Raw genomic sequence first — 7,465 nt, 5'->3', positions numbered from 1 at the left:
CGTACAGAACATTACAAGGCCTGAATAGAGTTGATGTGGAAAGGATGTTTCAAATAGTGGAAGAGCCTAGGACCAGAGGACACAGTCTCAGAATACAGGGACACTCCTTTAAAAGGGAGATGAGGAGGAATTTCTTTAGCCAGAGGGTAGTGAATCTGTGGAATTCTTTACTGTGGAGGCCAAGTCATTGGGTAGATTTAAAGTGGAGGTTGATAGGTCCTTCATTAGTCAGGGCATCAAAGGTTACAGGGAGAAGGCAGGAAAGTGGTGTTGAGAGGGAAAGTAAATCAGCCATGCTTGAATGGCAGAGCAGATTCAAAGGGCCAAATGACCTTAATATGCTCCTATGTCTTATGGTCTTAGGGAGATACTTATCTTTCAGCATCAGAATTAGAATCAGGTTTAGAATTGGCATATGTCATGAAATTTGTTAACTTAACAGCAGCAGTACAATGCAATACATGATAATATAGAAATAAATAAATAAATAAATAGGTTACAGTAAGTGTGTGTATATTAAGTAGTTAAATTAAAAAATAGTAGTGCAAAAACAGAACTAATAAAAAAAGGTGAGGTAGTGTTCATGGGTTCAATGTCCATTTAGAAATCGGATGGCAGAGGGGAAGAAGCTGTTCCTGAATCGCTGAGTGTGTGCCTTAAGGCTTCTGTACCTCCTTCCTGATGGTAACAAAGAGATGAGGCCTGTTCAAACAACATCACAAAAACAAATTACTTGGTTACTAATAAAATTAGCGTGGCTATACACAAGTTGACCACAACGTTTCCTACATTGCAGCAAAAGTAGGAACTTCTTCCCACAAAGTGTGGTGAATCCTTGGAATTCGCTACCCCAGAGGTTTGTGGAGGCTAGAATAGACCATAAAACCATAAGACATAGAAGCAGAAGTAGGCCATTTGGCAGATCGAGTCTGCTCCGCCATTCAATCATGGGCTGATCCAATTCTTCCAGTCATCCCCACTCCTCTGCCTTCTCCCCATACCCTTTGATGCCCTGACTAATCAAGAACCGATCTATCTCTGCCTTAAATGCACCCAATGACTTGGCCTCCACAGCCGCTTGTGGCAACAAATTCCACAGATTTACCACCCTCTGACTAAAGTAATTTTTCCACATCTCTGTTCAAAATGGATGTCCTTCAATCCCGAAGTTAAGCTCTCTTGTTCTAGACTCCCCTACCATGGGAAACAACATGGCCATATCTAACCTGTTCTGGCCTTTTACCATTCGGGATGTTTCTATGAAATCTCCCACCATTCTCCTGAACTCTAGGGAATACAGCCCAAGAGCTGCCAGACATTCCTCATAAGGTAACCCTTTCATTCCTGGAATCATTCTCATGAATCTTCTCTGAACTCTTTCCAATGTCTGTATATCCTTTCTAAAATAAGGAGTCCAAAACTGCACATAATATTTCAAGTGTGATCTCACAAGTGCCTTATAGAATGTCAACATCACATTCCTGCTTTTATATCCTATATCTCTAGAAATGAATGCCAACATTGCATTCGCCTTCTTCACAAGCAACTCAACCTGGAGGTTAACCTTTAGGGTATCCTGCACAAGGACTCCCAAGTCCCTCTGCATCTCTGCATTTTGAATTCTCTCCCCATCTAAATAATAGTCTGCCCGTTTAGTTCTTTCACCAAAGTGCATGACCATTCACTTTCCAACATTGTATTTCATTTGCCACTTTTGCCTATTCGCCTAAACTACCTAAGTCTCTCTGCAGGCTCACTGTTTCCTCAATGCTAGCCGCTTCTTCACCTATCTTTGTATCATCAGCAAATTTAGCCACAAATCCATTAATACTGTAGTCCAAATCATTGACATACATTGTAAACAGCAGCGGTCCCAACACCGACCCCTGTGGAATTTCACTAGTAACCAGCAACCAGCCAGATGGGATCCCTTCATTTCCACTCTCTGTTTCTGCTGATCAGCCAATTATCCACCCATGCTAGTAACTCTCCTGTAATTCTATGGGCTCTTATCTTGCTAAACAGCCTCATGTGTGACACCTTGTCAAAGGCTTCCTGAACATCTAAGTACATCACATCTACTGCATCTTCTTTGTCTACCCTGCTTGTAATTTCCTTAAAATATTGCAGTGGATTAGTCAGGCAGGATTTCCTTTCATGAAACCATGCTGGCTTTGGCCTATCTTGTCATGTACCTCCAGGCACTCCATAATCTCATCCCTAACAATCGCATCCAACCATTTCCCAACCTCTGATGTCAGGCTAACAGGTCTATAGTTTCCATTCTGCTGCCTCCCACCCTTCTTAAATAGTGGAGTAACATTTACAATTTTCCAGTCATCTGGTACAATGCCAGAATCTATCGATTCTTGAAAGATCATTGTTAATGCCTCCGCAATCTCTCCAGCTACTTCCTTCAGAACCCGAGGGTGCATTCCATCAGGTCTAAGAGATTTATCCACCCTCAGACTATTAAGCTTCCTGAGCACCAACTTAGTTGTAATTTTCACTTTTGAGAAGATTTCAAGTAGGATAAATAAAGGGGATGTAATGGATGTTGTATATTTGGACTTCCAGAAGGCCTTTGTCCAGGTGACACATAGGAGGCTGCTTACCAAGTTAAGAACCCATAGTATTACACGAAAGTTACTGGTATGGTTAGAGCATTGGCTGATTGATGGAGGCAGTGAGTGGGAATTAAAGGATCCTTGTCTGATTGTCTACCAGTGAATAGTTGTGTTCCGCAGGGGTCGGTGTAGGGACCACTTCTTTTTATGCTGTATATCAATGATTTAGATGATGGAATTTGGCTTTGTTGCCAAATTTGCATATGATATAAAGAATGGTGGAGGGGCAGGTAGTGTTGAGGAAGCAGATACGCTACAGAAGGATTTAGACAGATTAGGAGAATAGGCAAGAAAGTGGCAAATGAAATACAGTGTTGGAAAATGCATGGTCATGCACTTTGGTAGTAGAAATAAATGTGCAGACTATTGTCTAAACAGGGAGAAAATCCAAAAATATGAGATGCAAAGAGACTTGGGAGTCCTTGTGTAGAACAACCTAAAGTTTAACTTGCAAGTTGAGTCAGTGGTAAGGAAGGTAAATACAATGCTAGCATTCATTTCAAGAGGTCTAGAATACAAGAGCAGGGATGTGATGCTGAGGCTTTATAAGGCACTGGTGAGGCCTCACTTTGAGTTTTGCGAACAGGTTTGGGCTCCTCATCTAAGAAAAGATATGCTGGCATTGGAGAGGGTTTGGAGGTCATTCACAAGGATGATTTTGTGAATGAAAGGGTTATTATATGAGGAACATTTGATGGCTCCTGGTCTGTACTTGCTGGAATTTAGAAGGATGGGGGGTGGGGGGGACTTCATTGAAACCTTTCAAATGTTGAAAGGCCTAGATAGAGCAGATGTAAAAGGGATGTTTCTTATGGTGGGGAAGTCTAGGACAAGAGGGCACAGCGTCAGGATACAGAGGCATCCATTTAAAAGGGAGATGTGGAGACACTTCTTTATCCAGAGGATGAAGAATTTGTGGAATTTGTTACCACAGGCAGCTGTGGAGGTCAGGTCGTTGGGTGACTTTAAAGCAGGGATTGATAGGTTCTTGATTGGACATGGCATTAAAGGTTATGGGGAGAAGTCCAGGGAGTGGGGCTGAGGAGGGGAGAAAAGGATCAGCCATGATTGAATGGTAGAGCAGACTCGATGGGGCAAATGACCTTCTTCTCCTCCTATGTCTTATGGTCTTATGGTCTAACCTTGCCTGCAACACTTGGATCCTATCACCAGTTAAAAACCCTGAGATTGGATTTCAACCAGTTAAATGATCAGAAACTAAACTAAATAAAATAACTAATGCAATACTTTTTCAGTGAACCAGGTGACTTTAATCAAAATGCAGGGAACAAAACCCAGGGGAGCCTTGGGAACAGTTCTGTTTAGTTTCTAGGGAGTATGGGATCATGACTCTGATGACCTTATAGGGACTGTTGGACAGGGCTCCACTGAGTTTATAGGAAGTGTGGAAACAGCACTGCAGTGAGCTGTAGAATCAGGGCCTTGGTGAGTCTACAAGAAGCCAGTGAATTTATAAGGATAATGGGAGTCCTGTGAGCCAAATGTCAAACTGTAGGGATTTCTAAAGAAATGGATAACCAGTTATTTGATTTTTACTGTAAATGGTAATTTTTCCCGCTGATCTATACAAGTGAAGGAGTGCACAAGGTCTACGCAAGAGTGCACACACAAATTGTATTTACACTTTACCCACAGCATGCACTACACCCGAAGCTACAGGCCAGTCCGTGTGTTACACTCACAGTTGTGATTGACGGAAAAACATTGACCAGGCATCAGTAAGGAACCTTTACCTTTGACAAGAGATCAAAGGCTGAAGAGTACAAATGTAGCTCATTCTCTTGAGAAATGTGTACTGGTACTCACACAGCCATTTAAAGAGGAAGTTTACATCTAGGAGCACCACTGAAAAATGTAGAACAACTAGGCTTTTGGCCTAGTAATCCCTCTGCTGGCTTTTAGGTCAATTTGTCTCATCTCCTCATTGTGACCAGTAATAAATGGAGATAAAATCCTACGGTCAATTTAATTCTAACAACATGTGTAAATCATGCAGCAAGATAGAGTTGGTACAGTGGCCCATAATGGCCATCCATGTGGGAACTGGCCTGTGGTTTTTGCAACACTCTGTATTTCTTCACCTGAAACCATGCTCCTGGAGAATGATTTCTGCTGATCTTTACAGAAGGAACAGTTGTAGCCAGAGATCCCTGCCTTTTAAACAGTGCAATGGGATTCCTAACGTCAACCTGCACCAGGGTGGAGCGGCTGAAGTAGGCCTCACTCTGCAGCATTACCTCAGTACCACAACTGAGTGTTGGGCCAAATATTATTGTCATTTCTAACGGTGGGATGGATCCATCACAGTGAACCCACATCTTCAGCCCACATTAATGTGCCAACCTTTTAGATCTAGATCAATTTAACACTTCCCTCCCACATAGCTTTCCATTTTTCTATCATCCATGTGCTTTTCTAAGAACCTCTTAAATTTCCCTAATGTACCTGCCTCTACCCCCCCCCACACGCTCCACACACCCGCCACTCTCTGTGTAAAAAACTTACATATGACACCCCTCCCCTTATATTTTTCTCCAATCACATTGAAAATGTGTGCTTTAGCATTAGCCATTTCCACCCTAGGAAAAGTGTACTGGATGACTATGCTTCTTGTCATCTTATACATCTCTATCAAGTCACTTTTCAACCTCCTTTGTTCCAAAGAGAAACACCCTAGCTTGTTCACATGTTCTTCATAAGACATGCTCTCAGATCTAGGCAGCATCCAGTAAATCTCCTTTAGAACTGAACACAATGCACCAGTATGATCTCACCAGTTTTATAGAACTGCAACGTTACCTCACGCTCTTGAACTCAATCCCCTGACTAATGAAAGACAACATACCCATATGCCTTCTTAAAAAGCCTATCAACTTGCGCTGCAAATTTGAAGTATCTATGGCCATGAACCCCAAGATCCTTCTGTTTCTCCACACTACTAAGAATCCTGCCATTAACTCTGTATTCTACCTTCAAGTTTGAACTACCAAAGTGAATCACTTCACACTTTTCTGGATTGAACTCCATCTGCCTCTTCTAAACCCAGCTCTGCATACCACTCCTTATACTGATACATGCTTGAGACCAAATGCTTTTCAAATCCATCTCTATCTTGTTGCATTATTTACATACATTGACACAAGAGCAAGGAAGTGAAGTGCCCCATAGCCTTTTTATCATATTTATCTAACTAATTTTTAAACATTCATATTGAGTCCATTTTCACTACCCTTTGTAGCAATTCATTCCACATCACTGCTCACTGTGGGTGTTCCTTCACCAGGAGCATGGTAGGGTCTCAACAAGGCAGCCCATCACAACCTTCTCTAGGGCAGTTCAGTGAGAAGTAAATGCAGGCCCACAAGTCACAAATAAATTAAAGACTTTAAAAGTCAAAGTCGAAAGCCAAGCACACATAAGGACAGGTGCAATGTAAACACTACTTGCAGCAGCATCAGAGACACAAATTCTCAAAAATAATTAAACATATACAAAGTTATGCATGAAAAAAATCAATTAGAACAAAAATTGAAGTCCATTTATGGCAATGAGGTCAAAATGGTTATACTGTTGCTGTGAAGAGGTAGTGATCAGGTTGGTTCAAGAATCCAGTGTTTGAAAGGAAATGTGTAGCTGTTCCTGAATCTGGTGGTTTAGCCTTCTGTCTTCTGTACCTCCTGCTGGATGGTAGCTGCAAGAAGATGCATGACAGATGTCTCCTCCTTTAGGAACTACCAAGCAGTCTTTACTGAAATAACATCTCTGTGTGTTCTTCAAGTCCATTCCCTATGAAATACATGATAAGATTTTCTTTTCAACAATGGGGCATAAATGAGATGAATAACCAGTCTTTTCTCCAGGAAAGTGGAGCGTAAAGCTCATGTGCATCAACTTAAGTTGGGAGGGAAAAGACTTAAAAGGGGCCTATGGGGCAACTTTTTCACACATATATGGAACAAAATGTCAAAGGAAGTGGTAGATGTAGGAACAATTAGAACAAGTAAAAGTCATTATGGGTAGGTTCATCGATAGGAAAGGCTTAGAGGGACATGGGCTTCACACAAGCAAATGAGGTTTGCTCAGTTAGGTAACTTGGTCACCATGGATGAGCTGGGCTGAAGGTCCTGTTACTATGCTAAATACCTGTTGTCTGTACGGAGTTTGTACGTTGTCCCTGTGTATGCATGAGTTTCCTCTGGGTGCTCCAGTTTCCTCCCACATTCCAAAGGCGCATGGGGTTAGGAGTTTAATTGGTCACATGGGTGTAATTGAGAGGTGTGGGCTCATTGGGCTGGAAGGTCCTGTTACTGTGTTATATCTGCCAATAAAAAAATAAATTAAATAACCACCTCCCATCCACCCCATCTCCTTTCTCCATCCCACCTCCCCCCTGAACCCGGTTTCCTATCTCCATCCCACTTTCCCCTCTACCCCATCTCCTATCTCCATTCTACCTACCCCTTCAACACTGTCTCTATCTCCATCCCACCTCACCCCTCAAACCTGTCTCCTATCTCCATCCCACCTCCCACCTCTACCTCATCTCCTATCTCCATCCCACCTCACCCCTCAAACCCGTCTCCTATCTCCGTCCCACCTCCCACTTCTACCCCATCTCCTATCTCCATCCCACCTCTCACCTCTACCCCATCTCCTATCTCCATCCCACCTCCCACCTCTACCCCGTCTACCTCCATCCCACCTCCCACTTCTACCACGTCTCCTATCTCCATCCCACCTCCCACCTCTACACCATCTCCTACCTCCATCCCACCTCCCACCTCAACCTTGTCTCCTAACTCCATCCCTCCTCCCAC

Source organism: Mobula birostris, chromosome 18, assembly GCF_030028105.1.
Source record: "Mobula birostris isolate sMobBir1 chromosome 18, sMobBir1.hap1, whole genome shotgun sequence".
Classification (NCBI taxonomy): Eukaryota; Metazoa; Chordata; class Chondrichthyes; order Myliobatiformes; family Myliobatidae; genus Mobula; species Mobula birostris.
Note: the sequence above shows the minus strand (reverse complement) of the source record.